At 29.9% G+C, this 20,020-nt stretch overlaps 1 protein-coding gene across 6 annotated transcripts in view; it reads right to left on the bottom strand.

The window, feature by feature from the left end:
- Positions 1 to 20,020, bottom strand: part of LOC107444215 (ras association domain-containing protein 8) — a 376,108-nt gene that overhangs the window by 52,334 nt on the left and 303,754 nt on the right. For 5 of the 6 annotated variants that reach the window (XM_071183995.1, XM_071183999.1, XM_016058302.4 and 2 more), the window contains exon 1: positions 17,265 to 17,503. The exons of the other annotated variant lie outside the window; for it this stretch is intronic. The gene's annotated coding sequence lies outside the window, so the exon portion shown is untranslated. Of the gene's footprint in view, positions 1 to 17,264; positions 17,504 to 20,020 lie in introns of those variants that run through there. 6 annotated transcript variants of the gene reach the window in all.

Raw genomic sequence — 20,020 nt, 5'->3', positions numbered from 1 at the left:
AAAGGGTTTATTCGATTAACAAAATAATAATGAAGATAAACAAATTTGTAAAGGTTCCGATTAAAAGAAAAATCATTTTGTGAAGGGTCCGTTTTTAAGTTAAAATATTTTGTGAAGGGTCCGTTTTTATGAAAAGATATTTTGTGAAGGGTCCGTTAACGGACCCAAATTTCTTCTAAACAGACCCCTGAAGATACTACCGTAGCACTAAAGAGGAAGCCATACCGCGGGAGAAACGTTTCACCGCAAATTTTATTTCATCTCCCATAACCAATTTAAAATTTAAAGTACATAAAAAGTCGGTTCAGGCAAATCTAGAGTAAGACATGAAATTTCAATGGCAGACAAAAAAAATTGGAAATATCAAAATGCAAACAAATTAACGGAAAAGATCTTCCCCATTGAGTAAAAAGTTATTTTCTCATAATTTATTTTTATTTTGATATTTTGAAAAGTTCTTTTCAATATTTGAAACTTCATGGTTTAGTCTAGATTTGTATTAACTTTTATATACTATAAATTTTAAATTACTTACAGAGGTGAAAGAGAATTTGCGATGAAAGTTTCTCCCGTGGTAATGCATCCTCTTAAACATCAAGAGATTGCAAAGATTAAATCTTATCACTCATCCACAAATTTTAATAAAAACTTTTGAGTTATTAAGCTACGCTAATTTGACATAATAAAATAAACCTTATTTCGTTGTCTATGACTTGAATGATAGCACAGTAACTCAGGATTAAATTTTATCTCGAGTTACTATGCATCAGATTTTTAATTTTAACACTATTAAAAAAAATATTTATTTTTTTACTACAATTAGCTTCTATTTTTTAAGCATTTAAAAATTTTCCAAAAACTACTAAATAATTGAAAACCGAAAATAAAGGTAAACGGTATTGAATAAAGATTAAAATTTGAAACATTAACTCATTTACGCTAAAATACAATTTTCATAATAAGCTAAACGGTTTCAATGAATTTGTCCAGTTAAAGGGACAGGAAACAAAAAGTTTATATTTTGAACGATTATATTATTTAGGGTAAGGGCGTAACACAAAGCCTCTGAAACGTCAACTCAGTGTAGAGAAGGCAAAAAAGAATAAAATCAAAACAGCTTTCTTTACAACATCTTTATCGTTTGATTTAAAGAGGATGGGATCAGATAAAATGAGAAACTTTCAGCGAACACAAAATCTCAATTAAAAAAAATCTCTGCATGCTTTGATTAACACTCGTGTAACTAGTTTCAATCCTTAGTCGCCACTTAATTTCGACGAAATTCGTGTTTTTTTTAATAAATGTTTGACTTTATATAGAACTCTATAATGATTCATACCACAGGGATGAGTTTGGTAAAAAAAAAAAAAAAAAAAAAGAAGCTGAAAATAGAAATTCAAAAATGTTACATTGCAAAAACACTTTTTAAATAATTGAAAAAATACCTGCCATTTAAGTAAGAAATTTTTTTATGTAGGAAAAATTTATAGCCACAGAATGCTATCAGCGTTTGAATAAAAATGTCGATGTGAGATTTTATTTATTTATTTAAATTATATGAATATGAATCTTAATAGCAATTTTTGAATCACCGGAATACAAATCTAGACATTAAAACGACTCTCGCATATATACGAATCTCGATGTTTGATTTTAACATCGAGCGAATACGAATTCTGATGAATAATTAAGAACACAACTCATAATAGTACCTTTTAAATCGCGTGAATACAAAAGCTATATTTGATATAAAATTGTGAAAATACGAAACACGATGCGCGATCTTAAATAGGGTAAATATTAATCGCGATGTGTGATTTTAAATCATGCGAATGTAATTATAAATTGCTTTTGCATTGGTAGGAAAAAGCGTAAAGAATAATATTGTTTATTTAATATTATTTAGCTTAATATTAGTTAGCTTAAATAAAATTAATTATTGATTTTAAAACTAAGTTGATTAAAAAAAGATTTTGGAAAACAAGCTGACATGTAAAGAAAGAGTTGGCGATATTGTTACAACTCTCAAAAGATTTACTGTCAACAGGAAACTGCAACCCTACAACGGCCTTTTTTTCGTACTTCTCTCGTCCTTACCTGCCTGAGCAGGTGAATGACGAACGACTAACAAAAGGGTCTTTCCCGAAAAAGAAAAAAAAAACGTGCAGCGAAATTTAACGGGCACCAACAAGAGTAACAAACTGTAAGTAACAGATGCTCCGTCCACTTTGCCATAAGCATCTTTGGACAGTATATAAAATTGAATGAACGATGAGATTTGTTTATAGATGGTTTTATATTAATTTATTAATCATAAAAAAATTACTTCACAAATAATATTTAAAGATATTAGGAATAATTATTTTCATTTATAAAGAAATGCAACAACAAAAAGCTTATTTTAATACCGTACATTAACATTTATTCACAATAAAATACAAAATATAGCCTTGCAATTACTTTGGATAACACTAAACTATTATTTGAATATTATTATTTTTAATTGAATACTATTATTTTTATTTGAATACTATTATTTTACTAAACTATTATTTTTAATTCATTACTCTCTTTAGGGCAGGGTTTCTTAACCTGTGGTTCATGAACCCCTAAGGGGTCCATGAGTTATATTTTGGGGGTCCGCTGACTACTCCTAATTTTTAAAACGTTTGGAAGCCTACCCAATGCTTGTAAATCGAACTATGGCAGCTTTAATTCCGTTTGCTACTGTGTATCTTTGCGAAGCGGGATTTTCCACACTTGTGACAATAAAAATATAACATCGAAATCGATTGAATATTGAACATGATATACACATTGCTTTGTCGAAAACCATCCCCCAATTAAATTTATTAATTAAGGAAAAGCAGCAGCAACCTTCACATTAAAAATTTTAATTTAAAAAATTTTGTATACTATTAAAATAATAAAATTAAATGTTTTCTAATAATTGATGTTTTTTGCAATTATTTTTTTTCACAGGGGGGTGGTCCGTGACTTCTTAAAAATTTTTAAAAGGGGTCCATTATATCAAAAAGGTTAAGAAACACTGCTTTAGGGGCACTGAAGAAATAAAAAAAATTCGTTTTTCGTAACAGAATATTATAAATATAGCATAATAATATAAATAATTCATTCCTTTCAGTTTTTCATACATTAAACTAACATAGTTTTAACTAAAATATTAGAGTTTTAAATTTGAGACATTGCTAGATTTTAGAAATTTTAATTTTAATTTAATATTAGTTTTCAAAAACCGTAGGTATATATTTCCGAACTAAATTTCATAAAATAATTAAATAAATAGAAGGAAATTAAATTTTGCACTCATAATTTTGGGATCGTGGAACTAACAATATTTTATGGGGTATTGTTTATATTGATTTCAACTGTTGTTGCTGGCCCACACGGTTAGCGGAGCTAAACCAAGTCCATGACTCCAGAGACTCTGAGTAAGTCTGTAACAAAAAGTGGATCTGAAAAGAGGTCCACTTTAGAGATATTTAGGCATTGAAGTATATGTTCAGGAGTAGCTTGTCGTTACACTTAGTGCAAACAGGGAAAACTCTTGAACCATTACTGAACAACATAGTTCTTAGGTGACCACTTCGAAATCTTGATATAACCGTCTGATCCCGCCTACTGCACTGAAGGGTCAGGCTGCCACCTGCGCGGTTGCACTGATACCAATGATCTTGGCGAACAATTGAATGGACTTGGTATTCTTTGGCCAAGCCAATGATGAACAGGAGGGGCCACAGGACCACGAAGGCTGTTAAAACGGGAGTGGAGCTCCGAGAAAGTCAGAGATGCCGAAGAATGCAGGGGCAGATCAGTTCCGCTCTTAGCCAAGGAGTCTGCAATCTCATTATCCTCAACATCGACATGAGATGGGTTCCATTGCAAGTGTATATTATGGGAGAAAGAAAGGGTCTTCAGCTTGTTTAAAATTGAAACTCCATCACTGTCACCCACCCCATGCCAATCCGAAAGGTGCTGGATTGCACTCCTACTATCGCTCAAAATCCAGATGTCATTTGATCCAGGTAAAGTAAGCACAGCGCCCAATCCAGCATCTATAGCGATCAGCTCGCTGCGAAAGACAAAGCAGTGATTAGGATTTCTCAACTTGATATGGTAAGAGCTGTGATTGGATCTGACGAAGACACCACTGCCAGAACAAGAATCGGCATTCCTACTGCCATCTGTATAAATAAGAGTTGCCTCGCTCGGAATGCTGTTGATCAATTCAAGAGCAATTTGTCTCAGATACTCAGGAACGTCAGAAGATTTGCTGACATGTACAGGAAGAAATGAATGGAAATACACTCTTTGGAGTCCCTCGATTGGATCAACACAAGAGTTCTGATTTCAACTGGAATGCTGTACAGGCCAAGGAGCGAAATTTACAATCAACCGCTCGCCATTGGCAACCAAATATTTAAGGCTGGCGAGTAAGTAGCTGAGTTAGAATCTATAGAAACAAAAATTTAAGATTACAGAATTTGACACGAGGGCTACAAAACTGACAGGTTGTATTTTCTGGCCAAAATAAAAACTGTTTAAAAATATGAAATATTGTAAGTATGAAAACATTTTTGATAGTACAATTTTCTTATTTTAATGACCTTTGATTACACGAGAACATTGAAACCTTATGGCAAAGTTATTTTTTAACTTAATATTATTATTACTTCGCAGTAGATATGTTTACATTTTTCAATCTATGGTTTTAGGTTTTGGTTTCATTTTTATGAAAATAGTTTCGTGAAAATAGTGGCCAACAAAACGTTTAGTGTGGCTAGTATCTTTAGAATTGATATTTCAAACCTTATAAGCACACGGTAAAAAAAAAAAAATTAATTTTCTAAAAAAGGCAACATGTTTTAAGTTTTAAAATGAATTATATATTTTAAGTCATACCTATTTAATGTGTTAAAAAATTTTTTAAAAATTATACTATTTTTTTATTCTGATTTAGGTCTAAAAATAAAACATTCATAAAAAATGAAATTTTTACGGCCCCTTTACTTAGTATGGAGCAAAATAAGATACTACGTATTTTAATTCCAGATTTTTTAAACAAATAATAAATTAATGATAAAAAGTTCATAGCGAACCTAGACTTTAAAGAGTTACTTTATGTTCAAGGACATGCTTTTAAATTTACTTCCGTAGCAGTTTCAGATTAAATGTAACCAACATTGAGAGGACAGCCTAGAACAGTCAATCAAATTTACAAGGAGTCAATAGAAGTTCAAGGTTAAATGGAATTGAATCTAGCGGAAGCCTCACCAAAGTTTACGAGTTATGAAAGTATATCAACTTTTATTGTAAAAAAATTGAAAATAAAAAATACTATTTACCAGAAATGGGCAATTGCTTAGGCTCCAAAGGAACACTGTTAAAGAGGTTCGCTCAAATTAATTTAACCTTTATGTAGTATTTATGTATTATTTTTTAATCAGAATTTTTCTTAGATCGCAAAAAAACTCTTTAGCTGGCTATTTGTCCACTTTTGATAATAAACCAACAGCTTAAAAGTCCAAGTATTATAGCGCTATGAGATGTATGATGTATAAACTAGTACTTCACGTATTTTTTGCCATTAAAATGTTCTGTAATACACAAAAATGAATAAATTATTAACCTTTAACAAAATTTTCATGCTAAATTAAAGCACAAAAAAAAATTCCCCCAAAGATAAGTTCTGCAAAAAAAAATTGGGCAAATGTTACTTTAACATACAAAAAAAAAATAAAACGTCTTTGTCTAAAACAGGGGTTTCCAACTTACATGAGGGCGGGGGCCACAATTACAAACATCAGTCAAATGGCAGGCCGCAACTTTATCAAAATTTTATATATGACTCTTTTATAACCGAAGGAACATAAATATTACTGTCAGATTTTCATCAGTTTGTACAAAACAAAAGTATCTAATTGCAAATTAAAATAAGTAGATTTTTTTAAAATATATAATTGCATATTAAAGAATTAATGTGCAACAGATATCTAATTGTTAAGATATAAAACTTTAAAAAGTTTGGTATTAAAACTTACATAGTACCACACAAAATGTTCAATGAGAGAATTGAGATTTGTCTGCTGCAACCACCAGAGAATAGATATTTATATTTAAAATTTACAGATGTAAATAATTTCGTCCAAAATGAGTTGTTTCACAAAGTTTAATCGGAGAATTTCTTCAAGAAAATTTCTGACATTTCGCAAATTATATGCTAAAGTATATTCGCAAAATACAAAAAAAAAAAAAAAACTAAATAAAAAAGTGCAACATACATGATTATTTTTGTATTTGAATAAACATTTTCTTGGATGCAAAACCTGAGAAATAAATTTTTTTGCACCTTTGTTATTTTAAATTTCGCAGAAACTAAGAAATTAGGTTGTTTTTTTTTAACGAGAAAAGTATTTTAAACCAATATGGATTTTTTTACGAAAATTGTCCACAAAAAGAAATGACAACTAATACAATTTAGCTCGCGGGTCACAAAAAATGGCTTCGCGGGCCGCATGCGTCCCGCCAGTTGGTAACCACTGGTCTAAAAGGTAGACTAAGTCAAATAACTCAAATCTCAAAGAAATTTACGTTACAGACTTTCCGACATTCTTTCCCCTTATCCGCGAACAATGTAACTTTTAAGACAGTATTTTTTATATCATAGTACATCATTGTACCAAGGGCATATTTCCTACATTCAGGATGACTGAGTATCTCTTGTAAAATATTATAAATTATAAAAATCGGCTCCCGATTTAAACATTTCAAATGGATAAAATTGAATGAATAACTTTTTTGCTGCTTTCCGGACACGGAAAAAAAGCGACATCGTAAGCAATTAGTAAAAACCAAAATAATCCAAGTCTTCTTCCCATACATTCCATCTGCGCAAAATTTAACGGAATAAATTAAACCGTTTAAATTAAACGGCACACATACCTACAATTAACTCATGGCTATCGGGTATTTAAAATTACAATTACTACTTGTTAATTTAATCACTGGCACAGAATGAACACGTCTCTAAATATATCCGATCAATTAACAGCAACAAATAATAATCCATCTATGAATACAGCCTCGCAATCAAAAGCCTCTTAGATTAGCAGTAACGGTTTCTCCCTATAACACGATTTGCCACTACAATGGAGTCGAGCAATTATTTTTACAGAAATTAAGTCCAGGTGACCCCATGATACGGCTCCCCAAACAACAACAGCGAANAGTTTCCCGCCATAATGCAGCAGTTGACCACAACCATTGTCCGCAAGTTAAATACAGAAAAGAAGAAAAAAGCAATGCCAAGGACGGACGTGTCAAACAAGCGGATAATCTTGTAGAGTTGTTTCGGGTTACTTAAATAAATGGAACTGAAGTCACCATCGTTGAAAACTTGCTAATGAAGGACATAAGATCTGCTGTTGTTATGCATGACTGAATGAGCGTCATGGAGAAGGGATAGTTACGAAGGGGAAAAAAATTAATGAAATATAATGGAGAGTTGCGAAAGTTCGGGATGGTATTATGAGTCTGTAATTATTGTACGGATAGGCTTCCAAGTTTGGATTGGTGCAATTAAAAATAATTCCGACACCCCTTTACAAGAGGGTTTATTTCATGAAACCATTAGCAAATTTCCCCATAAGTAGCTTATACGATACTGAAAGAACAAGACTAATTAGAACAATGTTTGTGTCTGTAATTATTGTACGGATAGGTCTCGAAATTTGGATTGATGCAATTAAAAAAATTCCGACACCCCTTTATAGCAAATTTCCCCATAAGTAGCTTATACGATACTAAAAGGACAAGACAAATTAGAGCCATCTAAACAATGTTTAGGGAAATCTTAATATTTATAACTTGTAAAGCAACAATATCAAGGCAAACTTTGAGAAAAACATTTTTGTTAAAATATTCTCATTAGAAACTTAAAATGATAGTTATTGCTATTAAAATTAAGTGCTTAACAAAATTATTTTTATGGTTATACAATAATTGAGCTGTTTTGAAATCGCTGAAGTAAACAACGCTAAGCACATCCGCAGCAAAAGTAAACAACACTAAACACTCGATAAGCAAAGTATACGTTTATGCGGTGGGAAAATCCCAGTGCCGAATAACAACTAGAAAATGGGATATTTTGGACATTTTAGTGTTACGTAACGTAGCTTAAAATTGAATAGATATGCAATATTTTCAGTCATGGGCTCTAGACATGAGCATCTGTAGAAATAATTTTATTTTATTACAGTCGTTGAACAACTGATCCTATCTTTGTGGTTTATGACAATCGATGTTCAATTCGATAACCTTGTAATTTTGAACTCAATCCGGAAGACAAGGGAACTCCTGGATCAAGTATTGGGAAAAATTTGCCTTTGTGGAGGTCTTTTTGCTGAACTAACCCGCATTTGCGTTGCATGAGAAAGAAAACTACGAAAACCTCCCATGGTTAGTCTGACGTTAAAGAGACTAATCCCACGGTCTACCACTGAGGATATTTTAGATCAGTACCTGTGGTTGGTGCGAGCCGGGTGCGAATTCATATCAACAATGCCATCGTTGGGATTCGAGCCCGGTTCGCCTCATTGGGAGGCGAGTGCTCTATCCATTGAGCCACCACGGATCAATAAGAATAATTAAAACTATCAATAATAACAATTCTTCACAAATAACTATAAAAAATTTTTATGATATTCTTAAGAAAAATACTTAAGATTGGTAGACTAGTTATTCCGACATCGATTTTAAAGAAGTAATGTAGTTAAAATATATCGAAAAAAGGTTTGTTTATTCTGTTCTATTTTTTTAAGCCTGATTTCGTAACTTAAAATATCGTCACACATCCGAACCATTAAATTTAAATTCACAAAAATCCGATCATAAAATCATAAGTTATTCAGAATAATTTTCTACTTTTTCTTACACTGTACTTTTTCTTTTTTCACACTGTGCATCAAAGTTACAAAACATGATATAGCATTACATAATTAAAATAGTTTTCGTTTTACTGAATTTTTTACATTTCATTCTAAAAAAAAAAAAAAAAGAATCTTGATAAATCTTAAAAAGAATATATATGTTCACAAAATTTCCGACAGTTAATAATAAATATAAAAAAGTCTCAGATTTCACAAAAAGTATATCGTGTTAGCATTTCTATACTGGACAACTCAATCACCATATCAATATATTATATTATATTAATAATCAATATATTATATTATATTAATAATCAATATATTATATTAAGAAACAGGTGATTACCGATAAAAAAAAACAATCATATAGAAAGAAAACTAAAAGAAAATTAACTGAAATGAATTATTTTGGATGCTGCTGATTAAATTAGAAATACATAAAGAATGTCAGAAATACAACCCAATGCGCGATCAACAACATTTTTTCCATAACAATATAATAAGCGGAAAACAAAACTGAAACAAGCGGGAGGTTAAAGTTTTTACTAATACGAACAAAAAGAAAACCAGTTCCAAATCTCATGTGTGTGCTTTGCTGCTAATAAGGGACGATGAAGAAAAAAAAAAGAAAACCAAGAAAAACTTGCAATGTCAGACGATAGAGGAAAGGAATGTGCGTACCTCTTTTCTCTCGTACAACAGTGGGAAACAGCCAGAGGTTGGATACAGGGAGGGAGAGCCTTCAGGTACATGTTTGGCCCGCAAACATAACAGTGAACTCAAATACAACGTTGTCGTGCTTGCCCCACTCACACGTGGCTCGAATGGAATCAAAATTTGATTTAGGTATCTTTATTCGACAATATTACGACAAATTTCTCCTGCGGAGGTCAACGACCCACGGAATCTTAGTTGCAGATAATATTCAATAATTTGTTTTGTCTATCACTAAAAACTTAATTGATCAAGATAATGTGAAAATAAACACAGAATTTCATTAACTTTTATTTACAGTAAAAATTATATTCAGGCCAACATTTTTCAAAAATAAAAAAAATTGGTTGGATTTACAGCATCAATATGTTTTGTTGAGTGAATAATTAACAATAGGAATGAAAAAATATTTCTAAGCATTTCTCAAAATGCTATTTGATTAAATGATAATTAAATTATTAAGTACTATCGTCAAGTGTATGCCGTACAGCATGTTATTTTAAAACGATGCTACTAACTTTTTAATTATTATATTACTAGCTGAATACCCGTTCTTCACACGGGGAGATTAAAAAATTCATAAATCAGTATTGAGAAACACTACGAAATCATGCTCAAAACTGAAAATCATATACCATTACAATTAAAGAACTTGGTGGAAGAACCAGGTAAGTGAAATTTTTAGGAGAATTAATGAATCAGAGAAAATAAAAAAGTGGTTGTATCAATACGGATATGTTTAATGTTACAGAACTGTTTTTGCCTTCACTCAAATCTTAACATAAGTAATATCAGTTTTCAGTATGCACGTATGATTTTTATTTCAAATTAGGAAGGGGTAAATAAACAAAAAAGAAATATTTGTCCCTCTTTCTAATAAACTGGTAATAAAATAGTTCGGATTCAACTTTTTTTTTAGTTCTGAAAATATCACTTTCCTGGTTCTTCCACTTTCTTGCCCTTTTTGGTGGCTTTGCGTTATTGAAGTAAGCAAAACCCGTTGCTTGTAGTTAGAACCCATTAGAACAAAAATAAAATGTATTTAGTATCACTTCGCTTGATGCTATTGCACAATCAAGTAACTTTCTAATGTACATATCCCTTTCGAGGACCGTAAAACGCTTATTTCTAAAGTATCAGTATGAAAACTGCTAAGTATTGGTGCCGTCTTAATAATCAGCAAATATATCAATATAATATTTTATACCTACACTAGTATATTTGGAACATATTACATAACATAACCCTTCAATATATTACATAACCCTTCAGAGTTTGGTTAAAAATACATTTATCAGTTACAGCCAACTAAAGCTGAAATTTTTTTAAAAAAAAAAAAATAGAATTCTTATTAGAACTTGATAAGATTTTTGGAGCGTGGGCATTTCTCGATCTGACTTTTAATTTACTACTAAAATATTTATAAATCTTATAGTATTAATACACTATCTCTGCTACCACTGAAAAAAATAATTTCTGAAATTACGGAAAACCCGCTGTAGAATTCTTATCAAAACTGCACCAATTACCATAATACCAGTAGGGCATATTAACGTCAGTAACGAAAGAAGATTAATAAGAAGATTAATCTTCTGGAAATAAGATAAAGATTAGCTAATAAAAGATTACGAAAGGAAAATGATTTATAATTAAAGATAAACAGCTTTTATGATTTAATGAACATATTTGATAAGCAAGAACGAATTTTATGAACAAATTTCTGAGTAAAACAAATATTTTTCGTATACTTCGCTCATAAAAAAAAAAAAATTATTACTTAAAAGATTTATGAAGACGTTCGTTTTTTGATTATGTTTACGATTAAATAAGAAAAAAATACATATATTTTAATTGTTACGAAAGAAATTCACAATGCCGCAATGAACTTTATTTTGGAGAAAGATCAGAAAAGTTAAGTTTTTCCTAAAACAATATTCAAATTTTTCTGCCCGTTGTTAAAGATGCTATACTGCACCATCAAAAAAAAAAAAAAAAAAAAATACTGACATATGAGGATCGGGCAGTTTTTCTCAGATCTATGAATAGTCATAAGGCAAAGGATCTGAGAGTATTCTATTTGAATAGGTATATTCCTCATACATTGTATGCAACTGCTGTGTTCATGGCATACTAGACATTTGTCCAGTGAGCACTTTGTACTTCGCTTTGCAGTTGCATAATACTAAAGCTCACTAAAATCTACATCTCTTATCTGATTTTTGCATTCTCGAAAGTAAAGATGTTGCTCTATTTTTTTGTAACTATGTTCAAGAAATAGAAATTTCGATAAGGTTAAAACACTTTGATGTTTTAGCGATTGTTAAATTGAATTCAGAACAGCTGCATGGAATAATAATATAACCCATAAATGTCACTATTTTTACAAAAATATAATAAAATTATTTTCCTTATCTTTATTTGTAGTCAAAATTTCGTAGCTCATTAAAAATTTTAGAACTTATATAGTCTTCAATTTTACATTAAAAGGAAAGAAGAAAAGCGTTCATATTTCTTGCTATTTAGAAACTTTTCTGCCGCCAAATTTAAATATTTAATCAATTCAACATAAAGAGTAGAAACTTTTAAAAATTTAGCCACTGGTCTGAAGGACCTGTGTAACTTAAAGATACAACTAGTCTGTACAAATTATCACTGGTCCATATACCTGTCTTTATTGGTTAAGTTAAAGTGAATTTATATAAAAAAAAAATTATAATACAGAGTTTGTGTAATGCCACAGTTATCATGAAATATGCAATTTTGTGAAGAAAACCAAAAAGTTTGCATCAACATGCAAAGTATGCAATATTGAGACTGGAATATGCAATTTTGTGAGAAACTGGAATATGCAATTCTGTGACAAAAACATGAAACCGAATATCGAAAATCAAAAACAGCAAAACATCAATGATTGCTAGTCTGGGAGCCACTGCTAATTATTTTATGGTGGTCTGAGTCGCATTTTAATGGTCTTGGACCAACGGACCATCATTAATTACAAGCCTTACCACCAAATAATACTGCCAATATTTAAAATGCAATTTCTTTTCAAAATATTATAAACATTTCATCTGAAAATATCTACCTTATAAATATAATACATTCTAAACGATATATAAAAAGGAAATTTGAAATAATTAAAAAGAACAAAAGTTTAGAAATAAAAGAGTTTGGTCTCTCTCAAATATATTTGAATGTTTATATCTGAGTGCCATTTACTTTATTTTTTTCTTAATCCAAGTTCTGGATTTGATGCGGACGCAGCAACGTAAATATGTTACTTCCGTTACACAAAATGTTAAGCCTGCAACATCCATTTTTTTAAAAAACTGCATGCTTTGAAAAAAATTGTTCAAGTTATTTAATTTGTTACTAACAGCGATAAAAGGATCAGGAATTTTTTTTTTTTTTAAATATCGATTTATTTTAACAAAAAATTTATCTTTGCTAAATTTTTGTCACAAGTGGAACAAACAATCAGCCAATTAATATTCTAAAATCACCAACAACAAAAAAAATTCCAAAGAATTATTATTTCTGTATATTATGTTACCAAAAATAACCAAAATAGGTTAAATGCTGAAAATATCTTATTATAAATATTAAAATAGAATATTTAAATAAGACCTTAGTTCTGTGAAAAATGAAACCAGAGTTATGAGTTAAAAATAAAGGTATTAACTAAATACAATTTAAGCTTTAAAATTATATAAAATATGTTAAGTTTGCTAAAGTTTGAAATTCTGACATTTTGGGTCACTCTTCGTTTATCTATCTACTAGGGCAGTTGTGCACATAATAGGTAGCTCTAGGAAGCTTATTTTAATATTATATTTTATTTAATAGTTATAACATTTCAGCTTTCGTTTTTTTTAATACATTAATCTGTCACCCAAATTTAACTAATTTCATAGTCATTGATCCAGATTATTAACAGTAACTCAGGATTATACAGCATGCAAAGAATTATCAGAAAATTAAATAATAATAAAAAATGGAATTTTTAATGTTTTTTATAAACCAAAATATGAGGAAGGTGCTCGTTGCCCTTGCACAACAACCCTAAATTTAAACTCTAAATATTTTTTCTATATCATTAAAATCATAAAATTTATTCTTTATAACTTAGAATAAATTGTATGACTTTTAATTATGAAGAAGAAAAAAGTTTAGAATTTAGATTTAAGGTGGGTGTGAAAGTAATAATCCTTTGTATACATAATAAAATGTCTACTACGTTAATAATTCCCATTCTATTAAAACAAGGTTATCATTCTATTAAAAACAAGGTTAATTAATCTCACTTCATTTGATTAACACTAAGCTAGCTGAAAATGTTGTATGAAACTAAGAAAATTAAAGTGTATGGAGATAAAATATTAGCATAAACATTTTTTGGGCGTTCTATGCTGAAGCCCAATATGTATAGCAGCTGAAGCTTCAGCAGAAACTCTGGTCACAAATTGGTTAAACAGGGGTCTGTACAGACACTTTGTGAAAGGTCCTGTTTTTGTAAAATTGTAAAAAAAAACTATTCATAATTTGTGAATATAAAATACACGTTAAGTTACATTTTTTCAACCAGGGTTCTGCTTTTGTGAATTTGTGCAAATGGGGTCCTGTTATTTGGTATTTAGCCTATACTGCTCAACACAGAATATTCATTTCGGACAAATAATGGAAACAAAATCACTCACATTTTTAATAATTTCAATTGACATATAACAACACAACTTAGTAATGTATCACTTATAATGTGTTACGCATTAAATAAACTTAAACAATTCTTAAATTTATAATATTTTATTTAAAAAATTGCCAGAAATTAATTTTCATTTACATAATATTCAATTAATTAATTTTATGAATAAATATAAATTGATCAATTATTTATTTACAAAAAAAACAAAAATTTATAATTTAATATCAATAAAAATGCGCACACGATGTTTGTAAAAGTAGAAATATTTCTTTAGAATACTACATTTGGGATTCAAACATAGGGGAACTTCGAAAACTTAGTTTGTTTCGAACCCTCTTTTTTTTGTTCTCCCGGGGAATGGTTTATTTGATTAACAAAACAATAATGAAGATAAACAAATTTGTGAAGGGTCCGTTTAAAAGATAAATTTTGTAAAGGGTCTGTTAACGAACCAAAATTTCCTCTAAACAGACCCCTGTTAAATCATTAATACTCGGCCACTGTGACCGCGGAAGTATCTTATGAATGAAAGGGCTCTCTCTATATATATTTATAAATATACATATATATGTACATATTTTTCCCTTTGAAGTATTTTTTTTATTCTGTTACCCTTTTCTTTTTTAAATATATCATTATTCTGTTTACTGTGACATATGAAACCAAGAAGAACTCCCATTGCCAAACATATGGCGATGTGAGCTCTTTCAATAGACAGACTAGTTATACACAAACATTTCCTTGCTATTATGTCTTATTAATGATTTACCAAAAATTTTAGATTAAATATCTTTGTTGATAGTTATAAATTTAAGTTACATATTTATAAAAATATACATATTGCTCAAAAAGCATTCTTCTAAAATTGATACACCACGTTTTTCAGATCAAATCCTTTTCTTAACAAAATGGCCAATAAAAAAAATGAGACCAAATTGTAATTATTTTTAAAAAAAATTTAATTTTTCTTACTCCAGTCTCACAATAATAAAAATCTAAGATATTTTTCGATTGTTTTATATGTCTAAAAATGGTAAAAAAAGAAGGAAAAAAAAGAAAGAAAGGCTGAGTTATGTGCACAGAGGTTGCAGACATCTTGTCTGTTGCACTGTTAGAGATTTTGAGAATAAAAAGAAAATATGAATAATGTAAAGTGGAACATGAATTCTCAGATGGAATGCCAACATATTTTTTTCGCAAAGAAACTTTTAAGTAAAAATACTTCATGATTTATCTTAAACCCAATTTATGAATCAAAAATAAGAAGAATCTTGATAAGAATGAAACATCGGACTATTGACATTGAATCAAAAAATCTTTCATGTGGGCGAAATTATTTATTTAATGTTCAGTCATTATTGATATATTTTAAAGTTTATTAGAATCTTGTTAACCAGGTCCGTATCAATAAATTACATGAATTATTATATACATCCACAATGATAAATTATATCTGTAATTTACTATGTGTAGCATATAAAATGTAGTGAATGTAAAATGAATTAAAGGATAGCTACTGTTTTTAGATTGTTTGCTTACATAGTTAAAATTGTAAATGTTAATAAAAAAGTATACTTTAAATTTAGTAAACAACTTTTATATATAATAAATGCACACTACTTCACGTCATTTAATACTTTATATTAAGTGATTTATGCGTATTTTTAAAAAAACTTTTAGCCCTAAAAACTAAAATACATAAATTAATTATTGTTCAAAAGTATATTACAAACCCTGCTCTAGCAAGACGAAATTTTTCTCTGTGCAGTCAGCTAACACTAGTACTAAACAGTCATTCAACATAAAATATGTATGGTTTGCCCGGCATATTGTTAAATGGTTTATTATACATTTAATCTTAGAGAAAATATAGTGAATGACAAAATTTAAAAAGATTTATAAATTACTGTTGTATATAAGTGTAGCATACTATTTACAGTATAATAAATTCTCTATCTGAAAATTAAAGTAAAACTTTTTAATGACTGTTAAAAATAGACATAACTTCATGGCAGCCAAAAAAATTTCAAGAGTGACATTTTGCCTAAATCTAAATGAAGTTGAACAGTATGAAAATCTATGGCGGCTTAATGGTAGCAAAATTTTCTAATGATCTAGATCTATTTGATGTAAAAAATATAAGGCAGCAGAAGTTTATTTAGTGTAAATCGAAGTTAGTTCTATAATTAATGCATAGAATAGATAAATTAAAGAAATTTACATAGAATAGAGAGGAGTTGTTCAAAATGTTTACAAGTAAGATACCTTATGCTGTCTAGACCTGTTTGAACTTAATCAAAAAAACTTATAAGCAAGCGAGAGAAGTTAAGAAATAAAATAATTTAGGTTGTAAAATCAACTTTGTTATAACATTATTACTTTTTTACAAGGGTTGAACTTACAAAAGCTCTATATTTTATAAACATTCATAAAATTGTTTAATTTATAACTGTTTCTATAGTTTTTTATTATAAAGCCTCATAAAATATTTAAAATAAAAATACCTATAGAATAAGAGTTCAAAATATCCAAAGCAATTTTCGAAAAACAAAGTCAATATGACATTGTTTCCTGTAAACACAGAAAGTGACAAAAGATTATATCTTAAGAGTTTATAAATAAAAGAAAGTGTGAAAATATAAATTTCGTGCGGGCAGATTAAATTAATATCACCACAATGTGACAATATAATAATTTTATTACGATAAATAATACTTTTCAAAGCTAATGTTCGTCTAGAAGGCAGACAATTTTATACATTATTAAATTGTGTACCAAATTACAATTTAAGTTTATTTTTACATCATTGGAAAAAATTATAAAATAGGTTTTAAAGAAAAAATTTTAGAAATTTTTTTCTACTATGTATTAAGTGAAAATAAATGAAATTGAAAACTTACAATATTTTAACTAGTTTAAAAGGTAATCCAAATTGCTTTGAAGCTTCAAAGTATAAAAACTTATATCACAATTCACACAACTTCATGTAACCAAATCAACTGATTTTTAAAATCCCATGGATGTCACCCTCCTTTGGAACAAACTACATTCAGACAGACGATTTTTCCAAAACCTATCCTAAATCAACAAATAAGAATGTAACCTAGAATGCGGTTGCGGAGATAGAAACAGGTGAGGGAGAAGGGAAGAAGGTTAAATTATTGATACGATTAAAAACAATAAAGATTAATCGTTTATATCGATTAAGTCATTTTTTGAATAGAAATATTTAACCTGACGTCACCAAAATTTGAATTCTGAAATTGAGTGTATTTACACATTGCAGCCAGCTTTCAATAAATTAAACCAGTTTGTCAGTCATTTTAAAATGTGCCTTATAGTCGAAACTGAACAGACTTAAAAGTGGAAGTTTTGGCAGTAGTCCCCCTTCTCTAAATCAGAAAAGCAATCACTACTTTTATTGTTTGTTTGAAAGTTATCGAGTGATGTTAATCAGCCAAAACGCGTGTGTCAAGTTTTTAAATTATTAAAACTTAGTCTGTGGTCGATTTTCATTGTAAAAATCTTTTCCAAAATAAAAGCAGGCTTTTTTTTTAAAAGAAATTCATAATTTATTTCTTATTATTTAAAATAAAATTCAATCCATGTAAATTAGGTTTTCAAGAGCAGACCAGTCCTCAAATAGGAACAAAGACTCTCTTGCAGCGCAATGACTGTGATAGCAGAAATAATGTCAAAGCTACGGATGAGCTATTCAGAATCAATTAAATGGCGTTAAAAAATTGAAAACTGCTATAAAAGTTAAAGGTTTAAATTAAATAAATATCTCGTTGGTTTTATCATTCAATCTAATAAATAAAAAATGCTTCTGAAAATTTTGTGGTAGAAGTTTTTTTAAGGAAAGTCTAAAATTTCTTTATTTTACTAAATGAATATAAAAATACAAATGTATTCATTTAAAGCGTATTGGCGATCGAAATGGGCTGCAAGTGGCGTAGAGCAGAATTCTCCACCTATGACAATACTTCACACGCTTTCCAGAGTCATAGAGGAAGGAAGTACGTTAGTTTCTCTCTTGATATTCGTATAGATTAAAATCTTTTAAGTTGCAAAACTATATGGAACTGAAAACTACATTAAGTATAGTTATAAAGAAAAGTATCACAGAAATTTTAAAAAATATTTTTATTAAATAAGAAGGAAAAATATTAAGAAAGAAAAAAATATCGTAGTACATTCCTATACAACTGAAAAGAAGAGGCGAGGGAAGGGAGAAGGGTCTAATGCATGAAACCGGTCTCTCCCCAGATGGCGTATTTGACCGTTGCGATTGTCAATCTTCCCTTACGGGATATTCCATTATAATTTCAATAGCTAAAAAATTGCTGAATCTTACATTACTTTTTCTTTAAAAATTCAACGTTCTTACAACTAGGATTTGAAAATGCAGCAAGTCTGTTCTACTACATTTAAGCCTGTGCGGTTACAGCACATCCGATTGCAAGGGTAGAAATATGAGAACCTGAGGTGAAAGATAATTTCCGGCGAAAAACTCAACAAAAATTTCTCCTTTTCTCACGACGACAATTGGCGATCAAAACGGGCTACAAGTGGCACAGAGCAGAACTCTCTAACTTGGTAACCATTAGCGTGAGGAGAGTCCTAGGAGAAGGAAGTACGTTAGTTTCTGTCTTGATTTTCAAGTAGATTAAAAACATTCAAGTTAGGAAACTATATGAAAATGAAAACTACATTGAAGATAGTTCCAATGCTTGACTTCCCAGCAGATCATCGAAGTCAAGCATCACTGGCTGCAGTCAGTGTGCCGGTGGGTGACCACTTGGATCAGTCTGCGTAGGGACCGAGAGTGGGCGGTATTGATTCTCGTTAAAATGTTCTACCGTAAAGTGCTCGACTTCACGTGAGGGTCGTTGGGCTACCGAAGCGGGGATGCCACCCCCTCTGCGGAGGATCTAAATTGTGATGGAATGTCTTCGGATCATCCTCAGGGATGTTTCCCAGACCGTCGCCAATAGCCCATTGTGCAGTTCTACTTAAGCGTATTTAAGCAGCTCTAGTGCGACGTAAATGAGCAAATCAAATCAAATCTAAGAGAAAACATTGCAGGAATTTTTAAAAAGAAGTTTGCCCATTAAATACGAAACATATAAAGAAAGAGGAGGCGTGTAACCTGTCTTCTCCCAAGATGGCGTATTTAAGCGTTGGAATTGCGGCAACTGCGTTTAGTGAGAATGCTACTTTAGAGGTTTCACTGACTCTGGGTTTGAGCAAAGCAGAATATATTTCCTGCGTTTTCAAATTTCGTGTTGTAGAAACATTGAAGTTTTTAAAGAAAAAGTTCAACTTTTAGATATGAATATTGGATATGTTTTATCAGATAAATTTTAATAGATAGAAAGTTCCATTAACTTTTTGAAGTTATACATTATTTATTATATGACTCTATAGCAAACGGGAGCTAAAAACTTTTGTAGTTTGAATTTAAAATAGAAAATTTTACTAAACAGTTCAATTAAGTGCCAGAATTTTCTTTTCAAGTAAACTTGAGAAGTAATTCTCGAATTAAAACTTTACCTTTTTTAATTTAAAGCTAAATATTCGGGCGAAATTTAATATTTTATTTAAGTTTCAGATAATAAATTGAAAATCTATACATAATAATAAAAGCGGCTGT

Source organism: Parasteatoda tepidariorum, chromosome 8, assembly GCF_043381705.1.
Source record: "Parasteatoda tepidariorum isolate YZ-2023 chromosome 8, CAS_Ptep_4.0, whole genome shotgun sequence".
In the NCBI taxonomy this organism is placed as follows: domain Eukaryota; kingdom Metazoa; phylum Arthropoda; class Arachnida; order Araneae; family Theridiidae; genus Parasteatoda; species Parasteatoda tepidariorum.
This window is presented reverse-complemented; position numbering and strand designations above follow the sequence as displayed.